Source organism: Heterodontus francisci, chromosome 4 (genome assembly GCF_036365525.1).
Source record: "Heterodontus francisci isolate sHetFra1 chromosome 4, sHetFra1.hap1, whole genome shotgun sequence".
NCBI lineage: Eukaryota > Metazoa > Chordata > Chondrichthyes > Heterodontiformes > Heterodontidae > Heterodontus > Heterodontus francisci.
In genome coordinates, this window is record NC_090374.1 from 1224793 (window position 1) to 1242235 (window position 17443).

General features: G+C 45.1%; 1 protein-coding gene across 1 annotated transcript in view; it reads left to right on the forward strand.

The window, feature by feature from the left end:
* The window catches only part of slc1a3a (solute carrier family 1 member 3a), a 687310-nt gene that overhangs the window by 67772 nt on the left and 602095 nt on the right, over nucleotides 1-17443 (forward strand). The gene's annotated exons all lie outside the window — the stretch shown is intronic.

Genomic DNA, 17443 nt, shown 5'->3' on the forward strand with positions numbered 1-17443 from the left:
CAGATACTGCCTGACCTGCTGAGTATTTCCAGCACTTGCTGTTTTTATTAACTCTGTTTCTCTCTCTACAGATACTGCCTGACCTGCTGAGTATTTCCAGCACTTGCTGTTTTTATTAACTCTGTTTCTCTCTCCACAGATGCTGCCCGACCTGCTGAGTATTTCCAGCACTTGCTGTTTTTATTAACTCTGTTTCTCTCTCCACAGATACTGCCTGACCTGCTGAGTATTTCCAGCACTAGCTGTTTTTATTAACTCTGTTTCTCTCTCCACAGATACTGCCCGACCTGCTGAGTATTTCCAGCACTCGCTGTTTTTATTAACTCTGTTTCTCTCTCCACAGATACTGCCTGACCTGCTGAGTATTTCCAGCACTTGCTGTTTTTATTAACTCTGTTTCTCTCTCCACAGATACTGCCCGACCTGCTGAGTATTTCCAGCACTTGCTGTTTTTATTAACTCTGTTTCTCTCTCCACAGATACTGCCCGACCTGCTGAGTATTTCCAGCTCTCGCTGTTTTTATTAACTCTGTTTCTCTCTCCACAGATACTGCCTGACCTGCTGAGTATTTCCAGCTCTCGCTGTTTTTATTAACTCTGTTTCTCTCTCCACAGATACTGCCCGACCTGCTGAGTATTTCCAGCACTTGCTGTTTTTATTAACTCTGTTTCTCTCTCCACAGATACTGCCTGACCTGCTGAGTATTTCCAGCACTTGCTGTTTTTATTAACTCTGTTTCTCTCTCCACAGATACTGCCCGACCTGCTGAGTATTTCCAGCACTTGCTATTTTTATTAACTCTGTTTCTCTCTCCACAGATACTGCCCGACCTGCTGAGTATTTCCAGCACTTGCTGTTTTTATTAACTCTGTTTCTCTCTCCACAGGTACTGCCCGACCTGCTGACTATTTCCAGCACTTGCTGTTTTTATTAACTCTGTTTCTCTCTCCACAGGTACTGCCCGACCTGCTGAGTATTTCCAGCACTTGCTGTTTTTATTAACTCTGTTTCTCTCTCCACAGATACTGCTTGACCTGCTGAGTATTTCCAGCACTTGCTTTTTTTATTAACTCTGTTTCTCTCTCCACAGATACTGCCCGACCTGCTGAGTATTTCCAGCATTTGCTGTTTTTATTAACTCTGTTTCTGTCTCCACAGATACTGCCTGACCTGCTGAGTATTTCCAGCACTTGCTGTTTTTATTAACTCTGTTTCTCTCTCCACAGATACTGCCCGACCTGCTGAGTATTTCCAGCACTTGCTTTTTTTATTAACTCTGTTTCTCTCTCCACAGATACTGTCCGACCTGCTGAGTATTTCCAGCACTTGCTGTTTTTATTAACTCTGTTTCTCTCTCCACAGATACTGCCCGACCCGCTGAGTATTTCCAGCACTTGCTGTTTTTATTTCAGATTTCCAGCATCTGCAGTCTTTTGCTTTTGAGGAAGGAAGCACTGCTGGATCGAGTTCTGGGAAATGAAGTGGGGCAAGTGGATCATGTTTCAGTGGGAGACCATTTGGGGAAAAGTTATCATAATATCATCAGTGTTACAACCAGGTGAGAAAGGGGTCTAGGGTTCCCTTTCAGCCTTCACCTGGTCTTACTGTAACAGTGTTTAATTTTAAACACTGTATTTTGAGCTCCCCCTTGGTGAATCCTTGTTCACCGCGTTCCAATTATAAGGCAAAGAAATTAGCACAAACAGGCTTCCTTGGGTTTAAGAAAAGTGACATTTTTTAAAACTTAAACTGAAAGAACAGTACAGCACAGGAACAGGCCATTCGGCCCTCCAAGCCTGCGCCGATCATGATGCCTGCCTAAACGAAAACATTCTGCACTTCCGGGGACCGTATCCCTCTATTCCCATCCTATTCATGTATTTGTCAAGATGCCTCTTAAACGTCGCTATCGTACCTGCTTCCACCACCTCCCCCGGCAACAAGTTCCAGGCACTCACCACCCTCTGTGTAAAGAACTTGCCTCGCACATCCCCTCTAAACTTTGCCCCTCTCACCTTAAACCTCTGTCCACTAGTAACTGACTCTTCCACCCTAGGAAAAAGCTTCTGACTATCCACTCTGTCCATGCCGCTTATAACTTTGTAAACCTCTATCATGTTGCCCCTCCACCTCCGTCGTTCCATTGAAAACAATCCGAGTTTTTCCAACCTCTCCTCATAGCTAATGCCCTCCAGACCAGGCAACATCCTGGTAAACCTCCTCTGTACCCTCTCCAAAGCCTCCACGTCCTTCTGGTAGTGTGGCGACCAGAATTGCACGCAATATTCTAAGTGTGGCCTAACTAAGGTTCTGTACAGCTGCAACATGACTTGCCAATTTTTATACTCTATGCCCCGACCGATGAAGGCAAGCATGCCGTATGCCTTCTTGACTACCTTATCCACCTGCGTTGCCACTTTCAGTGACCTGTGGACATGTACGCCCAGATCTCTCTGCCTGTCAATACTCCTAAAGGTTCTGCCATTTACTGTGTACCTCCCACCTGCATTAGACCTTCCAAAATGCATTACCTCACATTTGTCCGGATTAAACTCCATCTGCCATTTCTCCGCCCAAGTCTCCAACCGATCTATATCCTGCTGTATCCTCTGACAATCCTCATCATTATCTGCAACTCCACCAACCTTTGTGTCGTCTGCAAACTTACTAATCAGACCAGCTACATTTTCCTCCAAATCATTTATGTATACTACAAACAGCAAAGGTCCCAGTACTGATCCCTGCGGAACACCACTAGTCACATCCCTCCATTCAGAAAAACACCCATCCACTGTTACCCTCTGTCTTCTGTGACTGAGCCAGTTCTGTATCCATCTTGCCAGCTCACCTCTGATCCCGTGTGACTTCACCTTTTGTATCAGTCTGCCATGCGGGACCTTGTCAAAGGCTTTACTGAAGTCCATATAGACAACATCCACCGCCCTTCCCTCATCAATCATCTTCGTCACTTCCTCAAAAAACTCAATCAAATTAGTGAGACACGACCTCCCCTTCACAAAACCATGCTGTCTCTCGCTAATAAGTTTGTTTGTTTCCAAATGGGAGTAAATCCTGCCCCGAAGAATCCTCTCTAATAATTTCCCTACCACTGATGTAAGGCTCACCGGCTTATAATTTCCTGGATTATCCTTACCACCCATCTTAAACAAAGGAACAACATTGGCTATTCTCCAGTCCTCTGGGACCTCACCTGTAGCCAATGAGGATGCAAAGATTTGTGTCAAGGCCCCAGCAATTTCTTCCCGTGACTCCCTCAGTATTCTAGGGTAGATCCCATCAGGCCCTGGGGACTTATCTACCTTAATGCTTTGCAAGACACCCAACACCTCCTCCTTTTTGATAATGAGATGACCGAGACTATCTGCGCTCCCTTCCCTCGGCTCATCATTCACCAAGTCCTTCTCCTTGGTGAATACTGATGCAAAGTACTCATTTAGCACCTCGCCCATTTCCCCTGGCTCCACGCATAGATTCCCATCTCTGTCCTTGAGTGGGCCAACCCTTTCCCTGGTTACCCTCTTGCTCTTTATATATGTATAAAAAGCCTTGGGATTTTCCTTAATCCTGTTTGCCAATGACTTTTCATGACCCCTTTTCGCCCTCCTAACTCCTTGCTTAAGTTGCTTTCTACTGTCTTTATATTCCTCAAGTGCTTCATCTGTTCCTAGTCTTCCAGCCCTTACAAATTCTTCCTTTTTCTTTTTGACTAGGCTCACAATATCCCGTGTTATCCAAGGTTCCCGAAACTTGCCAAACTTATCTTTCTTCCTCACAGGACCATGCTGGTCCTGGATTCTAATCAACTGACGTTTGAAAGACTCCCACATGTCAGATGTTGATTTCCCCTCAAACAGCCGCCCCCAATCTAAATTCTTCAGTTTCTGCCTAATATTGTTAGAATTAGCCTTCCCCCAATTTAGCACCTTCACCCGAGGACTACTCTTATCCTTATCCACAAGTACCTTTAAATTTATGGAATTATGGTCACTGTTCCCGAAATACTCCCCTACTGAAACTTCGACCACCTGGCCGGACTCATTCCCCAATACCAGGTCCAGTATGACCCCATCCCTAGTTGGACTATCTACATACTGTTTCAAGAAGCCCTCCTGGATGCTCCTCACAAATTCTGCCCCATCCAAGCCCCCAGCACTAAGTGAGTCCCAGTCAATATAGGGGAAGTTAAAATCACCCACCACCACAACCCTGTTACTTTTACATCTCCCCAAAATCTGTCTAAATATTTGCTCCTCTACCTCCCGCTGGCTGTTGGGAGGCCTCTAGTAAACCCCCAACATCGTGACTGCACCCTTCCTATTCCTGAGCTCCACCCATATTGCCTTGCTGCATGACCCCTCCGAGGTGTCCTCCCGCAGTACAGCTGTGATATTCTCCTTAACCAGTAATGCTACTCCTCCACCCCTTTTACATCCCCCTCTATCCCGCCTGAAGCTTCTAAAGCCTGGAACATTTAGCTGCCACTCCTGCCCTTCCCTCAACCAAGTCTCTGTCATAGCAACAACATCATATTTCCAAGTACTAATCCAAGCTCTAAAACAGAGAGTGATGACAGACGACTGTTTTAGTGACTGGAAGCCAGTGTCCAGTGGCGTACCACAGGGATCTGTGCAGGGTCCCCTATTGTTTGTCATTTATATAAACGACATAGATGACTATGTGGGGGGTAGGATCAGTAAGTTGGCGGATGACACAAAGATTGGCTGAGTGGTTAACAGTGAGGTGGAGTGTCTTAGGTTACAGGAAGATAGAGACGGGATGGTCAAATGGGCAGAAAAGTGGCAGATGGAATTTAACGCTGAAAAGTGTGAGGTGATACACTTTGGAAGGAGTAATGTGACACGGAAGTATTCAATGAATGGCCTGACACTGGGAAGTTCCGAGGAACAAAGGGACCTTGGCGTGTTTGTCCATAGATCCCTGAAGGCAGAAGGGCAGGTTAATAGGGTGGTGAAAAAGGCATATGGGACACTTGCCTTTATCAATCGAGGCATAGGTTACAAAAGCAGGGAGATCATGTTGGAGTTTTACAGAACATTGGTAAGGCCACAGCTGGAGTACTGTGTGCAATTCTGGTCGCCACATTATAGGAAGGATGTGATTGTACTGGAGGGGGTGCAGAGGCGATTCGCCAGGATGTTGCCTGGGATGGAACATTTAAGCTATGAAGAGAGGTTGGATAGGCTTGGGTTGTTTTCGCTGGAGCAGAGAAGACTGAGGGGTGACCTGATCGAGGTGTACAAGATTATGAGAGGCATGGAGAGGGTGGATAGGGAGCAGCTGTTCCCCTTAGTTGAAGGATCAGTTGCAAGGGGTCACAAGTTTAAGGTGAGGGGTGGGAGGTTTAAAGAACAAAGAACAAAGAAAATTACAGCACAGGAACAGGCCCTTCGGCCCTCCAAGCCTACGCCGATCCAGATCCTCTATCTAAACCTGTCACCTATTTTCTAAGGGTCTGTATCTCTTTGCTTCCTGCCCATTCATGTATCTGTCTAGATACATCTTAAAAGACGCTATCGTGCCCGCGTCTACCACCTCCACTGGCAACGCGTTCCAGGCACCCACCACCCTCTGCGTAAAGAACTTTCCACGCATATCCCCCCTAAACTTTTCCCCTTTCACTTTGAAATCGTGTCCCCTTGTAATTGAATCCCCCACTCTGGGAAAAAGCTTCTTGCTATCCACCCTGTCTATACCTCTCATGATTTTGTACACCTCAATCAGGTCCCCCCTCAACCTCCATCTTTCTAATGAAAATAATCCTAATCTACTCAACCTCTCTTCATAGCTAGCGCCCTCCATACCAGGCAACATCCTGGTGAACCTCCTCTGCACCCTCTCCAAAGCATCCACATCCTTTTGGTAATGTGGCGACCAGAACTGCACGCAGTATTCCAAATGTGGCCGAACCAAAGTCTTATACAACTGTAACATGACCTGCCAACTCTTGTACTCAATACCCCGTCTGATGAAGGAAAGCATGCTGTATGCCTTCTTGACCACTCTATTGACCTGCGTTGCCACCTTCAGGGAACAATGGACCTGAACACCCAAATCTCTCTGGACATCAATTTTCCCCAGGACTTTTCCATTTACTGTATAGTTCACTCTTGAATTGGATCTTCCAAAATGCATCACCTCGCATTTGCCCTGATTGAACTCCATCTGCCATTTCTCTGCCCAACTCTCCAATCTATCTATATTCTGCTGTATTCTCTGACAGTCCCCTTCACTATCTGCTACTCCTCCAATCTTAGTGTCGTCTGCAAACTTGCTAATCAGTCCACCTATACTTTCCTCCAAATCATTTATGTATATCACAAACAACAGTGGTCCCAGCACGGATCCCTGTGGAACACCACTGGTCACACGTCTCCATTTTGAGAAACTCCCTTCCACTGCTACTCTCTGTCTCCTGTTGCCCAGCCAGTTCTTTATCCATCTAGCTAGTACACCTTGGACCCCATGCGCCTTCACTTTCTCCATCAGCCTACCATGGGGAACCTTATCAAACGCCTTACTGAAGTCCATGTATATGACATCTACAGCCCTTCCCTCATCAATCAACTTTGTCACTTCCTCAAAGAATTCTATTAAGTTGGTAAAACATGACCTTCCCTGCACAAAACCATGCTGCCTATCACTGATAAGCCCATTTTCTTCCAGATGGGAATAGATCCTATCCCTCAGTATCTTCTCCAGCAGCTTCCCTACCACTGACGTCAGGCTCACCGGTCTATAATTACCTGGATTATCCCTGCTACCCTTCTTAAACAAGGGGACAACATTAGCAATTCTCCAGTCCTCCGGGACCTCACCCGTGTTTAAGGATGTTGCAAAGATATCTGTTAAGGCCCCAGCTATTTCCTCTCTCGCTTCCCTCAGTAACCTGGGATAGATCCCATCGGGACCTGGGGACTTGTCCACCTTAATGCCTTTTAAAATACCCAACACTTCCTCCCTCCTTATGCCGACTTGACCTAGAGTAATCAAACATCTGGCCCTAACCTCAACATCCGTCATGTCCCTCTCCTCGGTGAATACCGATGCAAAGTACTCGTTTAGAATCTCACCCATTTTCTCTGACTCCACGCATAACTTTCCTCCTTTGTCCTTGAGTGGGCCAATCCTTTCTCTAGTTACCCTCTTGCTCCTTATATATGAATAAAAGGCTTTGGGATTTTCCTTAACCCTGTTTGCTAAAGATATTTCATGACCCCTTTTAGCCCTCTTAATTCCTTGTTTCAGATTGCGCCTACAATCCCGATATTCTTTCAAAGCTTCGTCCTTCTTCAGCCGCCTAGACCTTATGTATGCTTCCTTTTTCCTCTTAGCTAGTCTCACAATTTCACCTGTCATCCATGGTTCCCTAATATTGCCATTTCTACCCCTCATTTTCACAGGAACATGTCTCTCCTGCACGCTAATCAACCTCTCTTTAAAAGCCTCCCACATATCAAAGGTGGATTTACCTTCAAACAGCTGCTCCCAATCTACATTCCCCAGCTCCTGCCGAATTTTGGTATAGTTGGCCTTCCCCCAATTTAGCACTCTTCCTTTAGGACCACTCTCGTCTTTGTCCATGAGTATTCTAAAACTTACGGAATTGTGATCACTATTCCCAAAGTAGTCCCCTACTGAAACGTCAACCACCTGGCCGGGTTCATTCCCCAACACCAGGTCCAGTATGGCCCCTTCCCGAGTTGGACTATTTACATACTGCTCTAGAAAACCCTCCTGGATACTCCTTACAAATTCTGCTCCATCTAGACCTCTAACACTAAGTGAATCCCAGTCAATGTTGGGATTTAAGGGGGATTTGAGGAAGAACTTATTTACCCAGAGGGTGGTGACGGTCTGCAATGCCCTGCCCGGGAGGGTGGTAGATGCAGTTTGTCTCACATCCTTTAAAAAGTACCTGGATGAGCACTGGGCATGTCATAACATTCAAGGCTATGGGCCATGTGCTGGCAAATGGCAAAATCCTGGCAAAATCCTAAGGCGTTTTATAAGTATATCAAGGTAAGAGGATAACCAGGGAAAGAGTAGGGACCAAAGAGGCAATCTGTGTGTGGAGCTGGAGGACATAGGTGAGGTTTTAAATGATTACTTTTCATCTGTGTTCACTATGGAGAAGGACGATGTAGGTGTAGTGATCAGGGAAGGGGATTGTGATATACTTGAACATATTAGCATTGAAAGGGAGGAAGAATTAGCTGCTTTAGCAGGCTTAAAAGTGGATAAATCCCCAGGCCCAGATGAGATGTATCCCAGGCTGTTATGTGAGGCATGGGAGGAGATAGAGTTATCCAGCACAGAAACAGGCCCTTCGGCCCATCGTGTCTGTGCCGGCCATCAAGCACCTAACTATTCTGATCCTATTTTCCAGCACTTGGCCCGTAGCCTTATATGTTATGACATTTCAAGTGCTCATTTAAATAGCGGGGGCTCTGACACAAATTTTCAAATCCTGTCTGGCCACAGGAGAGGTACCAGAGGATTGGAGGACAGCGAATGTGGTACCATTATTCAAGAAGGGTAGCAGGGATAAACCAGGTAATTACAAGCCGATGAGTCCAACATCAGTGGTTGGGAAACTTTTGGAAAAAATTCTGAGGGACAGGATTAATCTCCAATTGGAGAGGCAGGGATTAATCAGGGATAGTCAACATGGCTTTATCAGGGGAGATTGTGTCTGACTAACTTGATTGAATTTTTCGAGGAGATGACTAGGTGTGTAGATGAGGGTAAAGCAGTTGATGTAGTCTACATGGACTTCAGTAAGGCGTGGGAGATTGGTTAAGAAGGTAAGAGCCCATGGGATCCAGGGCAATTTGGCAAATTGGATCCAAAATTGGTTTAGTGGCAGGAGGCAGAGGGGAATGGTCGAGGGTTGTTTTTGCGAGTGGAAGCCTGTGACCAGTGGTGTATCGCAGGGATCGGTGCTGGGACCCTTGCTGTTTGTAGTGCACATTAATGTTTTAGACATGAATCTAGGAGGTATGATCAGTAAGTTCGCAGATGACACGAAAATTGGTTGTGTTGTAAATAGTGAGGAGGAAAGCCTTAGATTACAGGATGATATAGATGGGCTGGTAAGATGGGCGGAGCAGTGGCAAATGGAATTTAATCCTGAGAAGTGTGGGGTGATGCATTTTGGGAGGACTAACAAGGCAAGGGAATATACAGTGGATGGTAGGACCCTAGGAAGTTGGTTGAGGGAAGGGCATGATTGGCAACTAAATATCCCAGGATATCGATGCTTCAGGCGGGATAGAGAGGGAGGTAAAAGGGGTGGAGGAGTTGCATTACTGGTCAAAGAGGATATCACAGCTGTGCTGAAGGAGGGCACTATGGAGGACTCGAGCAGTGAGGCAATATGGACAGAACTCAGAAATAGGAAGGGTGCGGTAACAATGTTGGGGCTGTACTACAGGCCTCCCAACAGCGAGCGTGAGATAGAGGTACAAATATGTAAACAGATTATGGAAAGATGTAGGAGCAACAGGGTGGTGGTGATAGGAGATTTTAATTTTCCCAACATTGACTGGGATTCGCTTAGTGTTAGAGGTCCAGATGGAGCAGAATTTGTAAGGAGCATCCAGGAGGGTTTTCTAGAGCAGTATGTAAATAGTCCAACTCGGGAAGGGGCCATACTGGACCTGGTGTTGGGGAATGAGCCCGGCCAGGTGGTTGAAGTTTCAGTAGGGGACCACTTTGGGAATAGTGATCACAATTCCGTAAGCTTTAAAATACTCATGGACAAAGACGAGAGTGGTCCTAAAGGAAGAGTGCTAAATTGGGGGAAGGCCAACTATACCAAAATTCGGCAGGAGCTGGGAAATGTAGATTGGGAGCAGCTGTTTGAAGGTAAATCCACATGTGATATGTGGGAAAATTTTAGAGAGGTTGATTAGCGTGCAGGAGAGACATGTTCCTGTGAAAATGAGGGATAGAAATGGCAAGATTAGGGAACCATGGATGACAGGTGAAATTGTGAGAATAGCTAAGAGGAAAAAGGAAGCATACATAAGGTCGAGGCGGCTGATGAAAGACGAAGCTTTGAAAGAATATCGGGAATGTAGGACCAATCTGAAACGAGGAATTAAGAGGGCTAAAAGGGGTCATGAAATATCTTTAGCAAACAGGGTTAAGGAAAATCCCAAAGCCTTTTATTCATATATAAGGAGAAAGAGGGTAACTAGAGAAAGGATTGGCCCACTAAAGGACAAAGGAGGAATGTTATGCTTGGACTCAGAGAAAATGGGTGAGATTCTAAACGAGTACTTTGCATCGGTATTCACCGAGGAGAGGGACATGACGGATGTTGAGGTTAGGAACAGATGTTTGATTACTCTAGGTCAAGTCGGCATAAGGAGGGAGGAAGTGTTGGGTATTCTAAAGGGCATTAAGGTGGACAAGTCCCCAGGTCCGGATGGGATCTATCCCAGGTTACTGAGGGAAGCGAGAGAGGAAATAGCTGGGGCCTTAACAGATATCTTTGCAGCATCCTTAAACACGGGTGAGGTCCCGGAGGACTGGAGAATTGCTAATGTTGTCCCCTTGTTTAAGAAGGGTAGCAGGGATAATCCAGGTAATTATAGACCGGTGAGCCTGACGTCAGTGGTAGGGAAGCTGCTGGAGAAGATACTGAGGGATAGGATCTATTCCCATTTGGAAGAAAATTGGCTCATCAGTGATAGGCAACATGGTTTTGTGCAGGGAAGGTCATGTCTTACCAACTTAATAGAATTCTTTGAGGAAGTGACAAAGTTGATTGATGAGGGAAGGGCTGTAGATGTCATGTACATGGACTTCAGTAAGGCGTTTGATAAGGTTCCCCATGGCAGGCTGATGTAGAAAGTGAAGGCGCTTGGGGTCCAAGGTGTACTAGCTAGATGGATAAAGAACTGGCTGGGCAACAGGAGACAGAGAGTAGCAGTAGAAGGGAGTTTCTCAAAATGGAGACGTGTGACCAGTGGTGTTCCACAGGGATCCGTGCTGGGACCACTGTTGTTTGTGATATACATTAATGATTTGGAGGAAAGTATAGGTGGACTGATTAGCAAGTTTTCAGACGACACTAAGAATGGTGGAGTAGCAGATAGTGAAGGGGACTGTCAGAGAATACAGCAGAATATAGATAGATTGGAGAGTTGGGCAGAGAAATGGCAGATGGAGTTCAATCAGGGCAAATGCGAGGTGATGCATTTTGGAAGATCCAATTCAAGAGTGAACTATACAGTAAATGGAAAAGTCCTGGGGAAAATTGATGTCCAGAGAGATTTGGGTGTTCAGGTCCACTGTTCCCTGAAGGTGGCAACGCAGGTAAATGGAGTGGTCAAGAAGGCATACGGCATGCTTTCCTTCATCGGACGGGGCATTGAGTACAAGAGTTGGCAGGTCATGTTACAGTTGTATAGGACTTTGGTTTGGCCACATTTGGAATACTGCGTACAGTTCTGGTCGCCACATTATCAAAGGATGTGGATGCTTTGGAGAGGGTGCAGAGGAGGTTCACCAGGATGTTGCCTGGTATGGAGGGCGCTAGCTATGAAGAGAGGTTGAGCAGATTAGGATTATTTTCATTAGAAAGACGGAGGTTGAGGGGGGACCTGATTGAGGTGTACAAAATCATGAGAGGTATAGACAGGGTGGATAGCAAGAGGCTTTTTCCCAGAGTGGGGGTTTCAGTTACTAGAGGACACGAGTTCAAAGTGAAAGGGGAAAAGTTTAGGGGGGATATGCGTGGAAAGTTCTTTACGCAGAGGGTGGTGGGCACCTGGAACGCATTGCCAGCGGAGGTGGTAGATGCGGGCACGATGGAGTCTTTTAAGATGTATCTAGACAGATACATGAATGGGCAGGAAGAAAAGAGATACAGAACCTTAGAAAATAGGCGACATGTTTAGAGAGAGGATCTGGATCGGCGCAGGCTTGGAGGGCCAAAGGGCCTGTTCCTGTGCTGTAATTATCTTTGTTCTTTGTTCTTTGAAGTACAGTGGGTCAGAGGGACCTTGGTGTTCTTGTCCATAGATCACTGAAGGCAGCAGCACAGGTAGATAAGGTGGTTAGGAAGGCATATGGGATACTTGCCTTTATTAGCCAAGGTCTAGAACATAAGAGCAGGGAGGTTATGATGGAGCTGTATAAAACACTAGTTAGGCCACAGCTGGAGTACTGTGTACAGTTCTGGGCACCACACTATAGGAAGGATGTGATTGCACTGGAGAAGGTGCAGAGGAGATTCACCAGGATGTTGCCTGGGCTGGAGCATTTCAGCTATGAAGAGAGATTGAAAAGGCTAGGGTTGTTTTCCTTGGGGCAGAGAAGGCTGGGGGGAGACCTGGTTGAGGTATACAAAATTATGAGGGGCATTGATAGGATAGATAGGAATAAATTTTTTCCCTTAGCAGAGGGGTCAAAAACCAGGGGCCATAGTTTTAAGGTAAGGAGCAAGAGGTTTAGAGGGGATTTGAGGAAACATATTTTCACCCAGAGAGTGGTTGGAATCTGGAACGCACTGCCTGAAGGGGTGGTAGAGGCAGGAACCCTCACAACATTTAATAAGTATTTAGATGATCACTTGAAACACCATAGCTACGGGCCAAGTGCTGGAAAATGGGATTAGTTAGGACGGGTGCTTGATGGTCGGCGCAGGGGCATTGGGCCGAAGGGCCTGTTTCTGTGCTGTAAGCCTCTATGATTCTATGACTCTCTATATATTAATAACCTAGACCTTGGTAACAGGTCACAATTTCAAAGTTTGAAGATGAACGAAACTTGGAATCATTTTGAACTGTGAGGAGGATAGTGTAGAACTTCAAAAGGACATCGACAAGTTAGTGGAAAGGGCAGACAGGTGGCAGATGAAGTTCAATGCAGAGAAATGTAAAGTGATTCATTTTGGTAGAAAGAACATGGAAAGACAATATAGAATAAAGGGTACAATTCTAAAGGGGGTGCAGGAGCAGAGGGACCTGGTGTATATGTGCATAAGTCATTGAATGTGGCAGGACAGGTTGAGAGAGCGGTTAATAAAGCATCCTGGGCTTTATGAATAGGGGCATAGAGTACAAGAGCAAGGAATTTATATAAAAGCAAAATACTGCGGGTGCCGGAAATCTGAAATAAAAACAAGAAATGCTGGAATCACTCAGCAGGTCTGGAAGGTCTCTTTCCACAGATGCTGCCAGACCTGCTGAGTGATTCCAGCATTTCTTGTTTTTATTATAGCAAGGAATTTATGTTGAGCTTGTATAGTTCAGCCTCATCTGGAATATTGCATCCAGTTCTGGGCGCCGCACTTTAGGAAAGACGTGAGGGCATTGGAGAGAGTACAGAAAAGTTTCACGAGAATGGTTCCAGGGATGAGGAACTTCAGTTAAGAAGGTAGGTAGGAGAAGTTCGGGCTGTTTTCCTTGGAAAAGAGGAGCTGAGAGGTGATTTGTAATATAGATACTTCACTATTTACAGGAACTGCAACCGGTTATGAATTATTGATACACTGATTACAGTCTCTGTAAACGGTTATGTATTATTGATACACTGATTACAGGCTCTGTAACCGGTTATGTATTATTGATACACTGATTACAGTCTCTGTAACCGGTTATGTATTATTGATACACTGATTACAGGCTCTGTAACCGGTTATGTATTATTGATACACTGATTACAGTCTCTGTAACCGGTTATGTATTATTGATACACTGATTACAGGCTCTGTAACCGGTTATGTATTATTGATACACTGATTACAGGCTCTGTAACCGGTTATGTATTATTGATACACTGATTACAGGCTCTGTAACCGGTTATGTATTATTGATACACTGATTACAGGCTCTGTAACTGGTTATGTATTATTGATAAAAGCAAAATACTGCGGATGCTGGAAATCTGAAACAAAAACAAGAAATGCTGGATTCACTCAGCAGGTCTGGCAGCATCTGTGGAAAGAGAAGCAGAGTTAACGTTTCGGGTCAGTGACCCTTCTTCGGAACTGACAAATATTAGAAAAGTCACAGATTATGAACAAGTGAGGTGGGGGTTGGGCAAGAGATAACAAAGGAGAAGGTGCAGATTGGACCAGGCCATATAGCAGACCAAAAGGTCACGGAGCAAAGGCAAACAATATGTTAATGGTGTGTTGAAAGACAAAACATTAGTCCAGATTAGGTGTGAATATACTGAATATTGAACAGCAGCAAGTGCAAACCTGAAGAAAAACAACCTGAAAAAAAACAGTGGGTAAACAAACTGAACAAACCAAGATGAAATGAAATAAATGCAATAAAAGATTGTAAAAAATGTAAAAAGGAATGTAAAAAAAAAAGGAAGAAAAAATACTAAAAATGACTAAAAATGAAAGTAAAGTGGGGGGCTGTCATGCTCTGAAATTATTGAACTCAATGTTCAGTCCAGCAGGCTGTAGTGTGCCTAATCGGTAGATGAGATGCTGTTCCTCGAGCTTGCGTTGATGTTCACTGGAACACTGCAGCAAATCCCAGGACAGAGATGTGAGCATGAGAGCAAGGGGCAGTGTTGAAATGGCAAGCTACCGGAAGCTCAGGGTCCTGCTTGCGGACTGAGCGGAGATGTTCCGCAAAGCGGTCACCCAGTCTGCGCTTGGTCTCCCCAATGTAGAGGAGACCACACTGTGAGCAGCGAATACAGTATACTACATTGAAAGAAGTACAAGTAAATCGCTGCTTCACCTGAAAGGAGTGTTTGGGGCCTGGGATAGTGAGGAGAGAGGAGGTAAATGGGCAGGTATTACACCTCCTGCGATTGCAAGGGAAGGTGCCCTGGGACGGGGACGAGGTGGTGGAGGTAATGGAGGAGTGGACCAGGGTGTCGTGGAGGGAACGATCCCTTCGGAATGCTGACAGGGGAAGGGAGGGGAAGATGCGACTGGTAGTGGCATCACGCTGGAGGTGGCGAAAATGGCGGAGGATGATCCTTTGTATTATTGATGCACTGATTACAGGCTCTGTAACCGGTTATGTATTATTGATGCACTGATTACAGGTTCTGTAACCGGTTATGTATTACTGATGCAATGATTAGAGGCTCTGTAACCGGTTATGTGGTATTGATGCACTGATTACAGTCTCTGTAACCGGTTATGTATTACTGATGCAATGATTAGAGGCTCTGTAACCGGTTATGTATCATTGATACACTGATTACAGGCTCTGTAACCGGTTATGTATTATTGATGCACTGATTACAGGCTCTGTAACCGGTAATGTATCATTGATGCACTGATTACAGGCTCTGTAAATGGTTATGTATCACTGATGCACTGATTACAGGCTCTGTAACCAGTTATGTATTATTGATGCACTGATTACTGGCTCTATAACCGGATATGTATCATTGATACACTGATTACAGGCTCTGTAACCGGTTATGTATTGTTGATATACTGATTACAGGCTCTGTAACTGGTTATGTATTATTGATGCACTGATTAAAGGTCTGTAAATGGTTATGTATTATTGATACACTGATTACAGGCTCTGTAACCGGTTATTAGAGAATTAGATTTAGAACATTACAGCGCAGTACAGGCCCTTCGGCCCTCGATGTTGCGCCGACCTGTGAAACCATCTGACCCACACTATTCCATTTTCATCCATGTGTCTATCCAATGTCCACTTAAATGCCCTTAAAGTTGGCGAATCTACTACTGCTGCAGGCAGGGCGTTCCACGCCCTTACTACTCTCTGAGTAAAGAAACTACCTCTCACATCTGTCCTATATCTATCACCCCTCAACTTGAAGCTATGTCCCCTCGTGTTTGCCATCACCATCCGAGGAAAAAGACGCTCACTATCCACCCTATCTAACCCTCTGATTTTCTTATATGTCTCTATTAAGTCACCTCTCCTCCTCCTCCTCTCCAACGAAAACAACCCCAAGTCCCTCAGCCTTTCCTCGTAAGACCTTCCCTCCATACCAGGCAACATCCTAGTAAATCTCCTCTGCACCCTTTCCATAGCTTCCACATCCTTCCTATAATGCGGTGACCAGAACTGCACGCAATACTCCAGGTGCGGTCTCACCAGAGTTTTGTACAGCTGCAGCATGACCTCGTGGCTCCGAAACTCGACCCCCCTACTAATAAAAGCTAACACACCATATGCCTTCTTAACAGCCCTATTAACCTGGTTAGCAACCTTCAGGGATTTATGCACCTGGACACCAAGATCTCTCTGTTCATCTACACTACCAAGAATCTTCCCATTAGCCCAGTACTCTGCATTCCTGTTACTCCTTCCAAAGTGAATCACCTCACACTTTTCCGCATTAAACTCCATTTGCCATCTCTCAGCCCAGCTCTGCAGCCTATCTATGTCTCTCTGTACCCTACAACATCCTTCGGCACTATCCACAACTCCACCGACCTTAGTGTCATCTGCAAATTTACTAACCCACCCTTCTACACCCTCTTCCAGGTCATTTATAAAAATGACAAACAGCAGTGGCCCCAAAACAGATCCTTGCGGTACACCACTAGTAACTAAACTCCAGGATGAACATTTGCCATCAACCACCACCCTCTGTCTTCTTTCAGCTAGCCAATTTCTGATCCAAAGCTCTAAATCACCTTCAACTCCATACTTCCGTATTTTCTGCAATAGCCTACCGTGGGGAACCTTATCAAACGCCTTACTGAAATCCATATACACCACATCCACTGCTTTACCCTCATCCACCTGTTTGGTCACCTTCTCGAAAAACTCAATAAGGTTTGTGAGGCACGACATACCCGTTACAGGCTCTGTAACCGGTTATGTATTATTGATGCACTGATTACAGGCTCTGTAACCGGTTATGTATCATTGATGCACTGATTACAGGCTCTATAACCACTTATTAATTATTGATGCACTGATTACAGGCTCTGGAACCGGTTATGTATTATTGATGCACTGATTACAGGCTCTGTAACCGGTTCTGTATTCTTGATACACTGATTACAGGCTCTGTAACCGGTTATGTATTATTGATGCACTGATTACAGGCTCTATAACCACTTATTAATTATTGATGCACTGATTACAGACTCTGGAACCGGTTATGTATTATTGATGCACTGATTACAGGCTCTGTAAATGGTTATGTATTATTGATACACTGATTACAGGCTCTGTAACCGGTTATGTATTATTGATGCACTGATTACAGGCTCTGTAACCGTTTATGTATTATTGATGCACTGATTACAGGCTCTGTAACCGTTTATGTATTATTGATGCACTGATTACAGGCTCTGTAAATGGTTATGTATTATTGATACACTGATTACAGGCTCTGTAACCGTTTATGTATTATTGATACACTGATTACAGGCTCTGTAACCGGTTATGTATCATTGATGCACTAATTACA